Source organism: Lissotriton vulgaris, chromosome 5 (assembly GCF_964263255.1).
Source record: "Lissotriton vulgaris chromosome 5, aLisVul1.2, whole genome shotgun sequence".
Taxonomy (NCBI): Eukaryota; Metazoa; Chordata; class Amphibia; order Caudata; family Salamandridae; genus Lissotriton; species Lissotriton vulgaris.
In genome coordinates this window covers 408,145,603-408,166,036 of record NC_141693.1, presented here as the reverse complement: position 1 = coordinate 408,166,036, position 20,434 = coordinate 408,145,603, and positions in this window count along the sequence as shown.

Here is a 20,434-nt window from a genome sequence, read left to right as displayed (position 1 = left end):
TACCTACAATCCTGACCTTTTTGATACCTCTTACTCATGCTCTCAATATCACACCAATACTGGCAGCAAAAAGAGTACTCATAGTTTCTGTTCTTCTATTGACTTGATTTTTGTAGTTAATACTGATAAGAAGGCCCATCACTTTAGTCTGAAATAAGGCCTTTAAGGAGCATAAGGTTGCAATGGATCCAGTGACTTGTGTTACTTTGGAATATAAACTAAAGCCTAGAATAGTTTGAGATGGGATCATTAAATATCACACGCCTATGGATGATGAAAGTCTCAGAGTGCAATGAGTGCAAAAAGTGTAATTATAAGGTTTGTCTGTTGTGAAAAAAGAAAATGATGATGCAACAGTAGAGACATATGCTGAATATCTGCAAGGAAAAGGTGAACTGGGTGGCTCACAAGGGTCAATTGAGCCAGTAAAGCATACAATTCAGAATTATGAAAAGATTTTGATTCTCTGCATGCAGCAATGTGAAGTCCGGAATTTGACAAAAAAAATTACAAAATGAGTGTCTTCGGAAAGCTACAAATTGAGATACAAGTGGTATCCCGACAAGGCAATTGTCTCTACAAAACTAATCCATTTGCGGCTCTTCCATTGAGTTTTTTGTTTTTCTTATCAGCATTTAAGTGGGGCTTCCCTCTCTGCATGAACACACCTCACAAACACTTGCCTTCTGCCACATAATTCTGAAGAAAGTTGCCTCTTTTAGTAAGAAAGGTAGTCCCCCATATGTCCTGGAAAATGCACTGGGAACTACATCCTGACTAGATAGTAATTTCAGGTGATCTACTGGCATTCTTCTGCCATATATAGAAAGATTCCTGAGGTTACTTTGATTGTCATTGGTGGCTGCTTCAATTCCTGCTTAGAAATGTACTCTTCAGCCTCCATTATGATTCATGTTTCCATTTGAGCATAATTGTCCTTATGTTTTTTTTCCTATCCATGAACCTTCTCAGGTGTATGCATGGAAAACTGTGCTACACACAGTTTATCTGGTATACTCAAAGAAAAAACAGGTGACATTTACTGAGAGATCTTATTCCTTTGTGGAACTCTCCATTACGGAGAAATCTACATAGAGGGAATGGGTTCCACTGTGCAAACAAACATGTTTTTCTCATTGAGGAAATTATTTTCCCTGTGAAGAAACCACTTTCCAGATCTGGGAGTGATCCGTGGCCCTCCACACCCTGGCAGAGGAGTTACATATGTCCAATGCTGCAGTGCATTTAAGACTCTTTTAAGACCCTTTCGATGGTGGAAATGGGTGGGAAAGGAGTTTGGGAATGCTCACAAACATATTTGATTGTGGGCATTCCAAACTGCAAGGGCAAAATGTGCCTTGGACCACCTACTTACCATCCCTTAAGTGGTATTTGCAGCTGCAGAGATCTTTTCACATAAGGGAGAGATATCTGCCCCATAAATGAGTTTACACTCCTGGAATGGGAACAGCTGGGACTCCAAGTGGTAGGGGATTTGTACATGGAAGGGGATTGATGCCCTTTCAGACGATACAGGAAAGGTATGGTCTCCCTGAGGGTAGCTTTTTAACACACGCAGCAGTCACAGCCACAATTCAGAAGCACTGGAAAGGTGGACAGATGGAACCGGCGACCACTATGGCCTGCCAATACGTTGTGATGGCTGCGGGTACCATTAAGGCCGTCACGTGCCTTCAATCTCGGATGTTACACAAGGGGCCTGCGCCCGTTGGCCGACCTGAAATTAAAATGGGAAACAAGTATAGGCCGCGTCATACCTGATGCGACGTGGGGCCACATTCTTAAGAGAGCTTGGAAGGGAAGTCGTAATGCACGATTTCAACAGGTACATTCTTCATATTACACCGAGCCTACCTGACCCCGGGGAAGATTAGGAAATATTTCCAGGTCCAGGACGCGGCGTGCCCTAGATGTTTGGAGCTGGATGTGGAGCTGGAGCATTTGCTGTGGGACTGTCCGAATATGGGGCGATATTGGGCGGATGTGGGAGACCTCCTAAATGCCGTAACGGACAGACAATTAGAATACGATATGGCAACTTGTTTGTTGCACTGGTTCCCGCATACAGCTAAGACTAAAATAACTAGCAAGTTTATTGACCTGGGGCTATTTCTGGCTAAGCGAGAAATAACTTGACACTGGAAATCAAGGGAAGGTCCATCAAGCAAGCGCTGGCGCACGGAGTTGTGTAAATGGGCTAGTGGTGAGAGTGTCATTAGATTTCGCCAGGCTAAGCGAGTAGCTAATGAAAAGGTTCTGGAGATGGCGAGAGCTTGGGAGGCACTGGTTCAGGCTCTGAGGGATTTACAAACGGAAGAAGGGGACTCATAAGTGATATTCGTGCATGTGATCATTGCTCAGTAACTACCATTGTAAATATTGGTCTATATAGCGGATATTGTGTTGTACTAAGTGAATCTGTAATGAGCCCACACCAACGATAAAAGGGGGGGATCCAAGGGGAGTTGGGTGTAAAGCATGGAGACATATTTGATGGAAGTGGATGATGTGATAACCATTTCAGATTGTATGACGGAAAATTTTAATAAAATATGTTTAAAATAAATAAAATAAATGAGTTTACACCTGCCAAGGGTCTCTGCCGGGTTTATTTGTATGAATTCACTGCAGTTAAAAAAGATAACTTTGGCCATAGGTTTATGACCAAATGTATCTTTGTGAATAATCACCTCTAGCATTCATTTTGTATTCCTGTTTTCCACGTATTTGTCTTTGAATAGAAAGATAAGTAAATTATGTCATCATTCATTCTCTCTTAACTGCTGAGAAAGCTATTCTTATAGTGTTATTATTTACTGGTATAATAGTCTATGTTTTAAACTACATAATTTATGTTCGAGTGTGCCAGAACTTAGGTGAAGTTAAAATATTCTTGTGTGGGAAGTTTACCTCCCCTTTCTCATGATCCTTGTTAGGCCTGGCGTGTTTCCCCTGTCTTTTTGCTTCTGACCTCCTGGTTTTAGTTGTACTCTGGATATAGTTTTTGCTGGTTTAGTGTTTCTGCACACTTTAATACTGCTGATCAGTACTAAAGTGCTCCTACTGTAAATTGTGGTTATGGATGGTGTTTCCATAATTCTCTGATTCACTACTAAGTCCCTAGTACAGGGAACTGTGTGTGCCCAGGGCCTGTAAATCAAATTCTACTAGTGGGCCTGCAGCACTTGTGGTGCCACGCACACAAGTAGCTTTTCAAAGGTGTCTCAGACTTGTGCACCAATAATGTAAATGTAATGTAAATTGATACTTGTGTAGCGCACTACTCACCCGCAAGGGTCTCAAGGCGCTTGTACGAATACCGCTGTGGAACCCGTCCTGGCTTTCCCTGTGAGGCGTCCACTCCTGGGCACCCCCAGGGTGAAGGCCAGGCATCCTTAGCGTTTGGGGGGGCCGTTGTGGAGATTAAGCAAGCTATTGCCCAGAGTTGCAGAGTGGGACTCCATGACTGGAATAGGCACCGAGGCGAGAATTATCAGGTCCGTGGAAATTTTGAGCCCAAGACCCGCCGAGGCGGGGAATTGAACCCTGGTCCCAGGCTAGACCTCTGCATCAGGGTCTGCCACTCTAACCATTGAGCCACACTTCTCCAATAATCAGGCCGTTCCATTCCCTTTTCTTACATCTAGTCACTCCTAAGGTAGGCCCATGGGCAGGGTGCCATGTATGCAAAAGGTGGGACATGTAGTGGTGTACCTTTGCATCCTAATAGTGAAATACTGTGCTATTCGTTTTCACCGTTGAAAGCCTATCTCTCCCATAGGTTAACATGGAAGTTGCTTGGTAACAATTTACCAAGGTATCTTGCCAGTGTGAGCTGATGGAAAAATGGAGTTTAGTATGCCGGAACTCAGGATTTAATTAGTAAACATAAGTTTTATATTGTGTGTTTGAAAATACCACTTTGGAAAGTAGACACTTTCTTGCTTAACTATCCTGTGTGCCTCAACCTTTGGTGTATTCCCTGTGTGGGTTTAGAGTGACAGTGAAGAAATAGAAACCTTCTAAGGGGTTCACTGATACGCCTGGTCCTTTAACCCAACAAATAAGAAATTGTCACGGAAGCTGTAATATAAATCAATGCATTTATTAACCTCACATGAGGGAGACTGCGTCATGCGGTACCCTCAGGCCACTGTAGGAGCCAGTCTAAGGAGTACAGAGTATAGGGGCCTTATCTATGCATAGATTACATATTCAGCATGAAACCAAGGGGAGGTCCTGGCACATACAAGCATGGTTTTATTACTAATATGGGTATACAAAATTTGCTTTCTCAATAAAGTGGAAGGGGAGACCAAACTGAACACATCAGGAAGAATAGCCTGCTAGTTCTATACTAGGAGAAGGTGCATTCTTCCAGCTAGGCCTTTCTGAGCATGTGCAGGGCTCTGGAAGAGGGAGAAAGCACATGGCGAGCACATGGCTAAATAAAATGGCTGCCAAGAATAAAATGGCTTCCAGCTCATGCTAACAGCGACTCCTGCAATCACTTACAGATGGTTTTAGCATGAGCTAAAGACATTCCTATGATCTAGTAGGATCATAAAAAATATTTTGCACATTTATTCTCATAAATTCATCAATATCCTAATTCATTCCTAGGTGGGCATTTTTCTTTCTAAACATTTCAGTAAGCGGGTATATATAAGGTATAAGCAGGAGTACAAAGGGAACAGAGCATTGGGTCATACAGATAGCAGGAGAGAGTAATGACTATTATCACAAACAGAACTATCAATATTTTTCCAGCCCTAAGCAAAAAGCAAATCCTAAAACGATCTAGACCAATTCTATGTAAAAAAACAGTGTTCCTTTTATAAGGGCTAGAGTATCAATCATTATAGTCAAGAAAGGGCAAAGTCACATTTGTCAACTGCTCAGAAGAATGTCTTTCTCGCAGAAAAAACATTATTCCTAATACAAATATTAAAGCAGTCAGACATATTATTACAAAAACAATCCTGGCTCCAGGGGACCAGGAGGACCACACAGGGCCATAGGAATTGGGATGAGGAGCCGCAAAGGGCTGCTCCTCCTCAAAAATGGGACGACTAAAGGGGTACATTACTAACAAAAAGAAGTCCTTGGGAAATTGAAGCTGCTGTACAACCAACCAAAGAGGAGTCTTCTCCCTGTGTCCATTTGTGCCTCACAGGCAGGCTCTTGTTGTTCCCAAGGTGGAGCTGCACAACTCGCAACTCAGGAATCATGGCCCAGTTTGAGAAAAAAAAGTCTTTCTTTCAGGATAGGACAATCACCCCCCCCCCCCCCCACCCTACCCCACCAGTGCAAATGCCCTCAACTATTCACTAACCTGTCCAGTGTCTCAGGCAGTGCACCAGTTTTATTCACTTTGATCTAACAGGCACAAAGGGCACAGCACCTGTACCCTGAACTCAAGTCCTTCCCTAACTCCTGTATTGCTCTGCTGGTGCACTGCTCTTTTGTTGGGGCCAAAGATTATATCCAGTATGCCCAGGCACTCTTGATCAACAAATAAAGGTGCAAACTTTTCATTCACTTTGGGACCAGGATCCAGGGGCCTGATGCTAGGGTCACCTCAAGCAAAAGCCTCCTTGCCGTTCTGGTCGGTCTGTGATTCTCCCAGCTGGGCATCAAAAACTTGATCCACGACTTCTCCTTTCTGATTTGTGACCCCGTCTTTCGCCCAAGACAGAGGCAGGGTTACACACTTCACATCCCAGTGCTTCCGCCTACACTGAGGTCCTAGTTGTCAGCAACGCCTGTGCTGGTTACCTTCACCTTGGCTTCAAGCTGGACTGGTGCTGACTCCCCAGGCTGAATCTGACGTCCGGGCCCCTCTGGCAATGGTTGTAAGGCAGCAAAGCAACTGCCTGCACAGCGACCCAAGGGCACTGCATGCTGCACCGCTACACTTCACACATATTGTAAATACATTGTTTATTTATTTATACAGTGTCTCCATTTCATTTATATCAGAAATTAAAAAATCATTTAATATTATGATTAATTTACATTTTTTGTATAGTATTTTCTTGGCATTTAAACAATTCCATACATTCAACAATGGCATGATAAATTATGAATCTCATTCATAAATCAATTGCCACCATTATCAATGCATGTGTAGCTTCATAGGCTGACACCAGTAAACCATTATACAGTTTGGCATCTCACAACATCTAAGAACTTACAATGGTAAAAAAAAAAAACATAGATTCCCCTCCCAACTAAACTCCTTTTATCATCCCATTTCCTGAGCTAACCAACCCAAACTTCTGAGATTCTTGGGGCTTCCCCTTTCTACAGTTTTCACAAACACCTGAAGACAGTCCAATTTAATGCAGACATTATTTGCCTTGAAAAGACCCAGGGCTCTCAACTTTGTTAGATAGTCCTGCTCCAGTGGCAAAGAGATACATCAATGCACCAAAGGGTTCAACATTTTCTCAAATGTCTTGATGGTTTGTTGACTATGATGTATGATCTTTTCAAGGGCCACAGTTTGCCATGAGTCTGCTATCTACAGTGCAAAGACAAAGAGATGAACGACGGAGCGCTGAAACGTTTCAGACACTCATCCCCAGTCACAGATCTGGGTTGAATCCATCATGGTTCTTTAGCTCACTTCGCCACCCCAGTTCAGACACAGCTATATGCAAATCAGTCTTGACTCTGTGCCTTATGGGAACAGTCCAGCCCGAACTGCCAAGCCATGTCTTCCCTGGACCGAAAACAAGCATCCTGGGACAGGTTTCTGGGTAACACCCTTCAGCAGCCAGGCTAGCTTGAATCCAGTGGCAAAGTGAGCAAGGGACCCACGTCTGGGCATACCCCGCCAACTTAGGGTGAACAAAGCAAACACACAGAGATGATGGACGGAGCACTGAAACTTTTCAGACACTCATCCCCAGTCTCAGATGTAGGTTGAATTAATCATCGTTCTATAGCTAACTTCGCCACCGCAGTTCAGACACAGCTATATGAAAATCAGTTTTGACCCTGTGCCTCATGGGAACAGTCCAGCCTGAACTACCAAGCCATGTCTACCCTGGACCGGAAACCAGCATCCTGGGACAGATTTCGGGCTAACAGCCCTCATCAGCCAGGCTAGTTTGAATCCAGTGGCAATTTGTGCTGCATTTCTCTATAGATAGTTATCGATTTGGACTCATTGCCCTTATTGCTGCTTTTAACTATTGAGCTTCTATGGGCTTATACAGTTCCTCTCGCCAATTCTGGGGAATATTTATGTCTAGAGCTTGGTCCAGAAATGTACTCATTTCACTTTTAGCTGTCAATGCGGCTATAAAGACTCGATTTTACAAAGGTATCTCACATCACCTTTTCTTCCTTTGTGGGGCTGGCTGCTGTCTTAATTACTGCTATATAGGATTTCGCTCTTTGGTCTCTGAGTCGAATAGCTAAAAGTCTGTCTGCATTATTACCCCTCATACAAGGAGACTGCTTCAATTTGAGAAGCTTAAACTTTGCTTTCTCATTTCACAATACTTGGAGTTGGCCTTTTTTTGTGGTTATATCTTTAACCAGCTGAGCAAAGGAGAGCTCTTGTGTTTCTTTCCTAATTTGCTTTATTAATTTGGATTCTACTAGGAGGTTATATGGACAGTCTCTATGTGAAACTGCTAAGGGTATGACACTTATTGAACCTTTAAATGCATCCCAATGGGTAGGTAAATTTGGTATCGCAGGGATCATTTCTGGCCACATAATTTCGTATGCCTTTCCTATGTGCCTCAGTATGAGCCAGGTCCATGAAAAATAGCATCTGCATCTTCCATCTTAGGTATATGACTATAGCTTCATTGGCATCTTCTCCCATGCAGTTTGGAACAGATCTGTAATGACACAAGTGACAATATTTGATTCTTTCATATCCTGTTGAAGGTTTCTAATGCAAATATTTTACCGGTGTAATCTATTTTCTAAGTACTTATTTATTTCAAAGGTTTTATAGAGCGCGAATATGACCTGACAGGGTATCAGAGCGTTGTACATGTAATCAAACCATAAAAGAAGTTAAGCAGACATAGGGTGATCAACATAGGTATAAGGAGACAAAGTAAAACATGGTGAAGAGGTAGATCTGGGCTGTAAAGCATGAGCTAAAAGTTAGTTTGGTAACTTCAAGTCTATAGTTGCAGGCAGCTTTTCAGGAACAGCCCTTTGAGTTAATTTTTTAATGAGGCGATAGAGGAGTCAGCTCTGATTTCCGGGAGAAGAGCGTTCAAAATTCTTGGATCAAGGCCGGAGAAGGCGCGGTTCTAAGTTTTCTTCATCTTGAATTTATGCAATTTCAGTAGTGGAGTGTTTGAGCTTCAGACCAGATAGTTCGGGGTTTTTGCCAGGTAATTTGGAGTGCTATAATGAAGCGCTTTGTGCATCAGGCAGACTAGTTTGAACTGCATCCTTGCTTCAATAGTGAGCCAATTAAGTTGAGTTAGATCTGGTGAGACATGATCTTGTTTTCTTGATCCGATGATGGTTCTGGCCACTGAGTTCAACGTAGCCCTAAGGGGGGGCCAGTCAGGCTTTAAGAAGCCCGCCAGGGTTGCAATTCCTTAGCCGAGGCGGGAGATGACTAGGAATTGTAATGCTAAATGCATGTCATCCGTCAGCAAAAAAGGTTGAGTTTCCTTAAGGTGTTGAGTTGGTAATTGGCTCCTCTGGTGGTTGCACCAATGTGGTTTTGCATATTCAGGTGTTTCTCCAGAGTTGTGCCTAAAGACTTAGCGGAGTCCACAACATGAAGAGCGTAGTTCAGCGCTGTTAGTAGTTTGAACCAGTCTTGAATGAGTGCAGAGGGATTTTGGGGAGCAATCGGGAGTAATTCAGTCTTGAGAGTATTAACCATAAGTGGCCAGATGTAATGCCATTTTTGCATGTGCAAACAGGTTTGCGAACCCGTTTGTGGAAAAAACAGCATTGGGAATGTACAAACCATATTTTGTGAGTAGCAATTTTTGCGACTCGCAAAATAGGGTTTTGCGACCCGCTATTAAGAAGGGGCGTTCCCAGGGACCAATACCTGCCCCATGTACCTTTAAGGAAAAGGGCTGCATAAAAGAAACTGCTTTATTTAAAAGCAGTCCCAGACATGATGGTCTGCTGATCCCAGCAGGCTACCATCCCTGGGAGGGCCTGCCATTCCCAATGGGGTCGCAAATTGTGAGAGGCTCATTAATATTCATGATCCTCTCAATTTTGGACCCCATTGGGGATCACTAACAGTGTGAAATACACTGTTGTACATTGGAAATAGCACCTCGCAAATTTCGAGTCGCCAAAAACTTGCAAAGTACGAGACTCTATTTTCACAGCCGTACATCTGGCCCAAGGTGATTATGACTTAGCCAATGTTGGGTTTTCAGCAGAGCAGAGTTAAGAGTTTTGATATCATCTGGTGATGAGATTTGTAGGTATAATTTAGTGTTGTCGGCATACATGTGGTATTGAATGTTTGTGCAGTTCAGAATTTCGGTGAGGGGTTCCATGAGTAGGTTAAAAAATGTGGGTGAGAGGTTGGATCCTTGGGACACTCCAATTGGTGCCGGCATACTGTTAGATAGAAAGTGGCTGATTTTGATTCTTTGTGTTCTGTTGTGAAGGAATGAGGCAGACCAAGTTGAAACTGGGCTGGATAGCCCCATCCTTTTTTCGAGGAGATAAATTAAGTTATCATGTTTCACCATGTTGAATGCCAATGAGATACCGAGATGTATGAGAATGCAGAGTTTGTTCTGGTCAAGTAATCTCAAGGCGTCTTCTACGATGCGCAATCAGGGCAGTTTTGGTACGGTGTCCAGATTTGGAACCTGATTTGAATAAGTCCAGGAGGTGAAACTGTTCTAAGTGATTAGAGAGTTGTTTGTGAATGCATTTCTCAAGTAGCTTCGGTAAGGTCATGCTATTGTCCGGAAGATGTTGGGAACAGATAGTACTGCTAAGCTGTTAGGATCAGATAGGCTTCTTTAGGATGGGAAAGACTTGTCCTATTTTGAGGCAGTCAGGAGTCAGGCCCTGCATGACAGATTTGTGGCCAATCTTAGACCGGAATGGGAGCACAGAGGATCTGAGCTCTATGAGGCACTTGGCGGGCAGCGGATTATTGAAATGACTTGAAGGTTTCAGGAAGTTTGTAATTTTGAATAGTTTGTCAACATCTGGTAGTGAGAAGATGTTCCACACCGCATTAATTTTTTGGAGTATACTTCATGTATCCTGAGATAGGGGAACTCATTATGGGTAGACATGGAGAGGGAGTAGGTTGGGCTGGGAAATGTGTGATTGGTATGGTGAGTTGTAGTTCTAGCTCAATTTTTCTTGTTTTGTCTCTGAAGTGTGTAGAGAAGTCCTCACCACTGGGGAGTGAGTTGTTAGCTGAAGAGAGCTATTTGCTTAAGTGCTTTGCTTGTTGTTTGATTATTTCAAAGAGTTTTAGGGTCTGTTTTTGGCATTGGCAAGTTGTGAATTAAAGTGATTGGCTTTGATGCAATTAATGTGCTTGTGTAACACACTTCTTGTCTTCCTCATCTGCCTGAGGTGCATTATGGAGGGAGAGTTTATCCATGATCTCTCTGCTACCCTTAGTTTGTGTCCGCCAGCCTCGCCCTCGCCCTCGCCGACGTCCCACAAATCCAGCGTACCACCTCCGGAGGCAGATCCTTCTCCTTCCTCGCTGACAAGACCTGGAACACCCTCCCCACCCACCAGCGGCAGACCCAGGACCTGCTCACCTTCAGGAAGCTCCTCAAGACCTGGTTCTTTGAGCAGTAGCAGCAGCCACCCCCACCCTCAGCACCTTGAGACACTCATGAGTAAGTAGTGCGCTTTACCAGTTCTGTGATTGATTGATTGATTGATTGATTGATTGTCCTTCATTGTTAGAGGGATATTGCAAGATTGGTGAACGAGTCAATCAGAAACTGTGAGGGGTTTTCATTATAGGATTGTATCGGAGCAAGGACGTTAAGAGTTTTCACCATTGGGCTCTCCGTTAGTGAAGAAGATTAGGTCATTAACAACAATACCCTTGGAAGTGCAAAAGTATGCATCCAAGATAAGCGTTTCAGGGTGTAGTTTGAGTAGGTCATGTTTGAAGTTCTTTGCAGCATTTTTCGATAGATTAGTGGGCAGACAATTTTAAAAGTATTAAGGTCCACCTGCGACAACAGGTTGTTGTTGGGGCAGGAATTATTTGGAGCCATGCTGGAAAGGGAAGCAAATGATGAGATACGTGTGAAATTTTGAGTTTGAGGATAGCATTTGTCCAGGACTACTATAACAAGGCCTACTGTACTTCCGTAGCAAAGGGTTGCATTTCAGTCAGAGTAAAAGTAAATTCCATAATTAGAAGTATCCTTTGCTCAAGGTTCATCTTTATGGGGTCTAATCCCATAAAACGTCGGGAAAGTAGTGTGGGACTTAAATGTGCAGCATTGAATTGGTCAGATTGTGTGTGTTAGAAAAAGAACCTGGGACTGGGATGAACAAAGGAGGAGACAACATTACTAGATGGCTGCTCAATTTATGCAGCCTAGAACAGTCCTACCTTTCTTTTGACGAAGTGGTTTGATTCCCATAGCCCTGCTTTGCTTTCAGTGCTTGAGTTCTAGAACCAGTCTTGAGTCTGTTTCAGAGGAGCTGGATTGGTGCCATTTTGAGAGGTGAGGCCTTCGATTCAGGCTGTGAGAGAAAGACCCATCCAAAATGGCCTCTGACCCTTATTGGAAAAACAGTAGTGGTCTTTGGGCCAGATGTACTGCCGATTTTGTATGCGCACATGGGTTTGTGAACCCGTTTGCAAATGCAAAAACAGCATGGGCCATGTGCAAAGCCTATTTAGCGAGTCGCAATGTATTTGCAACTCGCTAAATAGGTTTGCGACTTGCTATTAGGAAGGGGCGTTCCCTTCCTAATAGCGAGCACAAGCCTATGTATGAATGTTTTGCGTCCACAATTGCGGGCGCAAAACACTCGCAAATTACCACCCTCTTCAAGAGGGTCATAATGCCCTTGCAAATTCAAGGGAAAATATTTTTAAGGGCAGGCAGTGGTCCCAGGGACCAGTACCTGCCCTTACAAAATGAAACAAAAACATTTCATTTAAAAAAAAAAGGCATCCCATATTCCCATATATTGTGGAGAAGTGTGGCTCAGGGGTTAGAGGCGGCAGACCCGGAAGCTGAGATCGGCCCTGGACCAGGGTTCAATTCCCCGCCTCGACGGGGGTTGGGCTCAATAATTCCACAGACTCGATAATTCTCGCTCCGGTGCCTACTCGACTCATGGGTTCACACTCTGCGACTCTGGGCAATAGCTTGCTTAATCTCCACAACGGCCCCTCGCGGAGGGATGCCTGGCTTTCACCTTGTGGATACCCTGCCGGGGCTGTCTCACAGGGGAATACCAGGACGGGTTCCCTAAGCAAGCGCATAGATGCCTGCGATGTGGGCGATTTGCGCTATATAAATACATGCACATTTACATTTACATTTACATTTACATTTACATGCACATTTACATTTACATTTACATTTACATTCCTTTAAGGAAAACGGGCTGCATAAAAAAAAATACTGCTTTATTTAAAAGCAGTCCCAGACATGGTGGTCTGCTAAGCCCAGTAGGCCACCATAACTGGGAGTGCCTGCCGTTCACAATGGGGTCGCAAATTGCGAGAGGCTCATTAATATTCATGAGCCTCTCAATTTGCGACCCTATTGGGAATCGCATACTGTGTGATACACACTGTTGTACATTCCAAATAGTGCCTCGCAAATTGCAAGTTGCACAAAACTCGCAATTTGCGAGGCACTTTATGCTCTCTGCCCCATTTCTTGTCTTTGTCCCTTGCACGTATTGCTTTCTACCTTTATCTATTAGAATGCCCCATCTCAGAATCGCTCATGTTGAAAATCCTGTGGGAGCAGCCAAGATGGTCACTCCAATGGGAGGGGGGAACCAAGATGAACCAACTGATGGGGGAAGGATGCCATTCCGTAGCACCAACAGGCGTGGTCTAGACTTTGTTAGCTAGGATGGCGACTGCCTGGATCTCATGTCGTGAAATGAGGACCACAAATAGATCATCTATAATGCCACCCCATGGTTTCCTGTGTACCTATTCATTATTATGGGGAAGATGGAGGAATATTTCCCTTCAGTCACCTCCATCAGGTCCACAGCGCTCCACTATCCCTTGCAACTCGCAAGGTCTCCAGTCTGATAGCCTTCAATAGGCAAGTTCTATGGGTCTAAGCCTTAACACAAAGATTGGAGATGCTCTCCCCTCATAATTCTCAACAGTCTGTGCTACTGATTTTCTTACAATCAGCTGCAGAGGCCACTAGCTCACAAATGTGCCTGTGGGAGTGAATTTGTTGTTTTCTAGGTACCTCAATGCAGTTGGGCCTCGCCATGATGTTCACTACTCTCTTTGCACGCCATGCCATGTGGGCTGATAACGCTTCACAGTTTAGTTTGTTTGCCCACCACCATCATTGGGGAGGCTGCAGTTCGCTCTCTGCCAATCGTGTCAAGCTTCCTCCTCTTTCCCATCTTCAAGCACAGTCTGTGCAACTGCCTTTCATATTTTGTTTGTGGCTCATCAATGCTTTCTGGCAGTTTCGGCCCTTATTCGAAGATGGGAGGCAGAGCTCAACATGCTGCTGTCACCATCTTCGGCTGGAGTCTAATATTTATAATCATTTTCTTCAATGAAGTATAAACAAAACAGAAATTATTTGTATATGTATTAATACAATATCAAGATAAAAATATATAATGTTTATTGTTTTAATTCATTGAAATGTTGATTTAGTATTGTACTTACTAGCCATTATTTCTCAAGAAATTGTTCTGAATGTAAGGTTACAAATTAATATTCCAGACCAAAAACATTAATAAAAGTGTATATCGTTGGGTATGAGAGGTGCAATTATACCACTCTAACTCTAAATCCCCCAAAATTGGGTAAAGAGAAATATTTGGAGAAGTAAGATTTATTATTTTAATTCCAGTCAAACAAACTCTTGGGAAAGTACATTGTTATCAGGAGAAAATATAATATTATTTCAACTCCAGGTCCCCAAACTATAGGCAAATTGCCAAATTTTGTTAAGATTTATTATTGAACATTGTGGAAAGTATTTTAAGGGAAGGTGGTGGGGTCAAACTATACTACTTCAACTCCAAATTCCAAATAATAAGGAAAGTGTGTTACTTCAAGAGGTATGATTTTTTGGGGAAAGTGTATAAGTATGTTTCATTCTAACTACAAAAACGATGCACATTGGGAAAGTGCATAGGTTGCAAGGGAAAGAGTTTAGATTAGCAAACACGGTACGCTGTATGCCAAGCTCTTGGTCTGCTTAGTTCCTGTAGAGATGGGCAGACCATAATATTTCCGTTGATGGAGTACTCATTGGCTCTGTTGATGGAAACCTTCCTCTTTATTGCTCAACAAAGTTGAAACTGTTGAAGAAAGAGCATTATACCACCCGGTCATTTTAGACTAGATGGTGTAATGTCCTTTTTGTTTGCCAGGCTGCTACAAAAAGCCTGGATGTGAGTAGCAGAAATAAACAATACTGATTTTTACACCATGGGCGAAAACTTGCAAAGTGTGAGAGTCATTTGTTTTTTGTTTTCCCAAAAACAAATATCCCTTTTGGGAGCATGTTTTTAGAAAAACATTTTTTTTAAAGATTTGGTGGAATGCCATTAAAATGTATGTCAGCTGTCCGCCAAACTCTTTGTACCATGAAATGAACCACCATGACAACATTTCCCTTCAAGGTACAGAGGTGACCACTGGGCTGGCAGTTATCTCTAAATTTGATGGGTGGTACTCCATCAGTATGGATACATTGATGGACTAAGTAATCAGTTTGTCAGACCTAAAATCAGGCCCATACCACTCTAACACAAGTCCAATGAGCATAGGGGAAGGAGTATAACGATGAGGGTAGGCTTGGATACTATTCTAATTCCAAACCCCTGAACACGGGGAAAACTGCATAATGTGAGGGTGAGAATTACTACTCGAACTCCAGTTCATCAGACATTATAAATCAGGAATATAGTAACATAAGTAGGTTATTGTAACTCCACACCATCAAACACTTGGGAAAATGCATAATGTTAAGGGGTTTGATGTACTATTCTAAATCCGGTCAAAAAAACAGTAATGCAAGTGTTTTAATTTGAGGGAATTGGGGAACAATACTATTCTAACCCATAACATTTTTGCACTTTTAAAACAAAAAAAAATTGAGACACAAATATACTATTTTTTGTTAAAAAGCAGAAACTCCAAAGATGTTATAAAGCAATATTTAAAAGAAAGGACACAAGTCAAAACAATATAACACATTAAATATACTAAAAACAGTGCTTATTTTACTAAAAATACCTACACTAGGAAATCTACCAACATTTTTTTAAATTAATTTGAATAATTAAAACACAGCTCCCAATCAAAACCTGGCCAGTAAAGGCCTCTCCTAGGTATTTGCAATAGGTTAATAGGGTGCCATCCCATCAGTTGGTTTTAACATATAGAAACAACTAACAGAGGCTTTTACAAACTCCAAGATGTCTCCGTATTTTGGCTTCTTGACATTAGATCGAGCTTTCAATTCAAAAACTCAAGGTTTGGCGAATAGCTCTGGTCTCCTAAAGGTTTTACACATATGTTTAATATATTTAATCTATGAAAAACCATTTCACTCATAGTCTTTATTTTTTTGCCCTGTTTAACTTTGTGACTAGATGCACCCAACCTGAATACCACAATAAAATAGGTGAACATGATTTGGGTCTTCCAAATAACCCGGACCAAATTTGATATAGAAAAGACTTCTACAGAACTTATTTTCCTTTATTTCACATGTGAGAAGGCTGAGTGACCCTAAACACCCACCCAACAACAGACTCTTGAAAGATGCCTAGTCCAAAGATTAGCAGCCTTATTCATGAAGGCTAAATCGGCTCGCAAAGGGCCGAATTCTGAGAATCCGGCCCTTTGCGAGTGCGATTTTTGCATTTGGGATTCAGCATCCCAAATGCAAAAATCGGTAATTGCTAAATCGCTAAATTGCGAGGAATTACATTTAAGGAATCTCTATTTGAGATTCCTTAAATGCAATTCATGAAGCATTTGAAAATTGCGAAAATGCAATTTTGGGCCGCTATTTACCGAGAGGTCAGACCTCTCGGTAAATAGCAAAAACTTAGAAAAATGCTTTTGAAAGCATTTTTCTAAGTTGCATGTTGCACACACACATGTCCTTTGGACATGTGTGTGCGCAACACCTGTTTCAATTTGCATTTAAGGGGTGCTACAGGGTGTCCTTTGGACACCCCTGGCACCCTTTAAATCGCTATCTTATTTGCGAGTAGCAAATTGCTAATCGCAAATAAGGAATACTCCCCATGCATTCCTATGGGCCTTTTGGCCCATAGGAATGCATGGGGAGTTATTCCTTATTTGCGATTAGCAATTAGCTAATCGCAAATAAGGAATCAGTGGGAATCGCAATTATTATTGCGATTCCTACATGATTACCGTTTTGCGAGTCTCAAATAGCGATTCCTTATGATTCGCTATTTGAGCCTCGCAAAACGGCCCGATCATGAATCAGGCTGTTACTCCCCATTCTGGTTAAAAAATAAATTAAATACAGCCCCATGTGGCTGAATGAATGTAAGTTTTCTAGAGCAAGGTAGATCTTCTTATTATCAAACAATGACAAGTAAGAAAAAGATAAACCTTCCTCTAATAGCTGACTCTAATAAATGTTCTTATTCTGAAAGGCTTTGTGAACATAGGGCCTGCTTACGTGTTTGGCGGTGAGGCAGGGGGTGGCCATGCAAGTGCCCCTCTGCCAAAACTGTAGTCAGACTACCCACTGGATCAAGAGTTGAATCCTGGTGGGTGGTGCTGTGACAGGGGTTCCATGGCGGAGACTTTCTAAGGCCCAACAGAGAGTCTTTAGAAAGGCACCACAATGGGAGCACCACAGCACGTCCCTGCATGGCATAGTCTGTGAAGTCCATGTCGTGAAGGAACAGGGTGTGCATACATTCAAAGGGGGGCACACCATGCGCCCCCCTGCATGCACCCACAGGTGCTGAGTCAACAGGGGGCTCTTTAGGGACCCCTTTGTTTCCTCACTGCCACACTTTTCATGACGGTGAGGAAACCCATAATATGCTTGACAGTGCCTCAGAGGCACCGCTAAGCATATTGCCTACCTCCAACTGCTGCGTCACCGCTGAGGATCTAGGATCCTCGGCGGTTGCAGCGGTCCTTTAATAGTCTGACCGTCAAACTCGTAATAGGGCCTTCAGACCAATAGTTTGGTTGTACCTGCACCACCAACGCAGCTATGGCAGTCCATAGGATCGCCGTAGTTGTAATCAGTCCCACATTCATGATAAATGTCTTCAAAATTGTTGATGTCTAAATCGAAATTGTTTGAGAAGGACACATGTCTCTCAAGCAACTTATTTAGCCCATTTGTGGTGAAGGACATGAATACTGCATCATCTGCTATAAGAGAAGCAGGATTGCCTCGTTCCCAATTCTTGGGGTGTGATGCATTCCCTTAACAATGACTTCAAGCCATTAGTATATAGAATGACTAAAATCCTCTGCCCAGGTTGAAAATACTTGAACCCTCGCCAGACTTCTCTTGATATAGAAGACCCAAGTGCAAACACCGAAAACTATGGTTTAAATCCAGACACTGCTCAGACTGTAAAACTTGCTGAGTCCGCGTCAGAGGCTACAAACTTGCATGTACAATGGAAATTATGGAATATTTCCAGTCCTGCATTGCTGATTCCTCCAACTCTACAATAGAAGCTTTTCCATATCAACAAGGAACTGTCATCTGCCAGTGCCCTAAAAAAAAATTCTGCTCTTCCATCTGATAACAAAATGTCATGCTTCAGCAATACAACTAGTTCTCTAAAACTCTGAATAACGGATACAAGCAATCACCCAACAGAACATTACCATCCCACTCCCTTCCAGCCAGAGGAGGCACTCTATGAGAATATGAGTCTGTAATAGAATCCGAAGTCAGGAACATCCAGTTCACACTCAAGATGACCTCTCTGTTGTGGAACATTACCAACACCAAAGACATCAAGCATGCACTCCCACTGTTATTATCAAATATGCCCAACCTAATAAATTGTTATTTAGCAAGTGCGGAAATGGCTCAGTCCTTCAAGCATGCTAACATTACTCTTTTTGCAAAGAAATAAATGGTGGATCCTGCTGTCCTAGCCAACTACAGGCTTATCTAGAGTCTTGCTTTTGTTACTAATGTCCTTGATACTGTTGTCTCATGCCAGTTCTCCTCTCATCTGGAGTCCAAGTGCCTCCTCAGAGACTTTACACGTGTATTTAGGATTCAAACACATAGGTGAGCGCCCATTTCCACAGTGACAATAGTCCGCATTTGCACTGATATTATTTAATATATTTCCACCTTCGAAACTGAAGACCAGCAGCTTTTCATTGATTGACGGGATATCTTGACTGGTATTGGTGGTACCGGTTTGGTGTGGTTCTTTCTCTTCCTGAATGATTTGAGTAAAATTAGATCACTTCCTCTCAGCAACTGCCGACATGCTCCATGGTGTTCCTTAATGCACTGCCATGTCATCTATCTTATCCAATGCCTATATGCCCCCCTTAGCAGTCATCTTTGTGGTTGGGTACCAAATATACGTTGGTGACAACCAGCTCCACCTAAAGCTGGCAACCTTCCCAAGTGATCCTATTGTTGCTCTAGTACAACAACTGACTGTGCCTTAATGGAAAAGACCGAAATTTGTCTTTGTGGCTTTGTCAGCCCATCCCCTCTCACCATCCATCAGCCAATGATTAGGTCTCCCACGTGCCTCCGTGAACCAAGCATGCAAAATTGGTGTGATCTTTAATAGAGATCTCTCATTCTCCCAACAGATAAATGCTGTCTTCAAAACCACATTGCTCTAACTTCACTAACTGAAAGGGATCCTGCTGCTACTACCCTGCTTACAGAAAGCAAGGCCATGCCCCGTCTGCCCGACTGTAATGCCTCCATACATCCCTCGGCGGGGTCCAATAAGTGCAAAAATACGCTGCTCGACTTGTGTTTAACCTCAAACATAATGACCATGTTAATCCTGCTCTCAGATGCCTCTACTGATTTCCTCTGAATGAAATAACTTCATTTATAATTCTCCACATTGTTCACAAGACACTAAATTATAGCACTGCTAGCTACACTGTCAGACTATTTATTCCTTTTCAACCACACAGTTTGTCATCAGGGCACTTACCTCTGTAAATAGCCTACTCACTTAAGACTTGAGAAAGACTACTTCAAATTTGGGAAATCTGTGAAGATACATCTTTCCACCATGGCATGCCCCCAAGAAGTTGCACACTTAGCTTGAAACACTCTGCAAGTCAAACACCCAAAATCGATCTGTTAGTAACACCCAGGCTCTGGGTAGCTGCACAAACACAGCTTTGGCATTTCAGTGGGACACTATGACATTGAAGTTGAAGGACCATTGGATGTTCCATCTACTGCTGGCTTCTGCAAGTCCGCCCTTTTGCTCCTTGAGTTCTTTGGGGCCCCTTTTGGTGGTTTGCAGAGCGTTATAATACCATAAAGCCCTGTTTGCCTGTTTGCGGGGCCACTTACTCACCGGACACCATACCCTGCCGCCACAAGGTCCAGCCGCCAGCATTGCCATTCCGGGACTTCAATACCCGGCAGTACCAGCGGCAAGCGTGGCACGCACGCCGCCCACTACCACAGCAAGCGCCAGGAGGCGCTCATAAGGACTACAGGGCTCCGGTGGAGCGGGAGCCCTGTTTGCCTGTTTGCGGGGCCACTTACTCACCGGACACCATACCCTGCCGCCACAGAGTCCAGGCGCCAGCACCGCCATTCTGGGACTTCAATACCCGGCAGTACCAGTGGCAACCGCGGCGCGCACGCCGCCCACGATCCCAGCAAGTGCCAGGAGGGGCTTCTAAGGACTACAGGGCTCCCGCGTCGCGGGATGCGCGCGGGCAGCACCGGGCGAAGCCCGGGCCAAGGGCGGGCCCGTCTGAGCCCGTCCAGGACCGTCCGAGGCCAGGCTGGGCCACCCCCCTGACATTGCCACCATAAACCAGCCGGCCCCTGCAGTGGTGAGTGGGGTTTCGACTGTATTTATCTTATGTCTGGGGAAAATAACATTATGGGCAAACGAAACCCAACCGCCGCAGTACGTAACACCACGTCTATTGACACCATTCTGGAAAGGGCGATGGATATAGTCAGCACCGAGATTGAGCTGACTGAGAGGTGCCTGTCGCTGGGCTTAACAA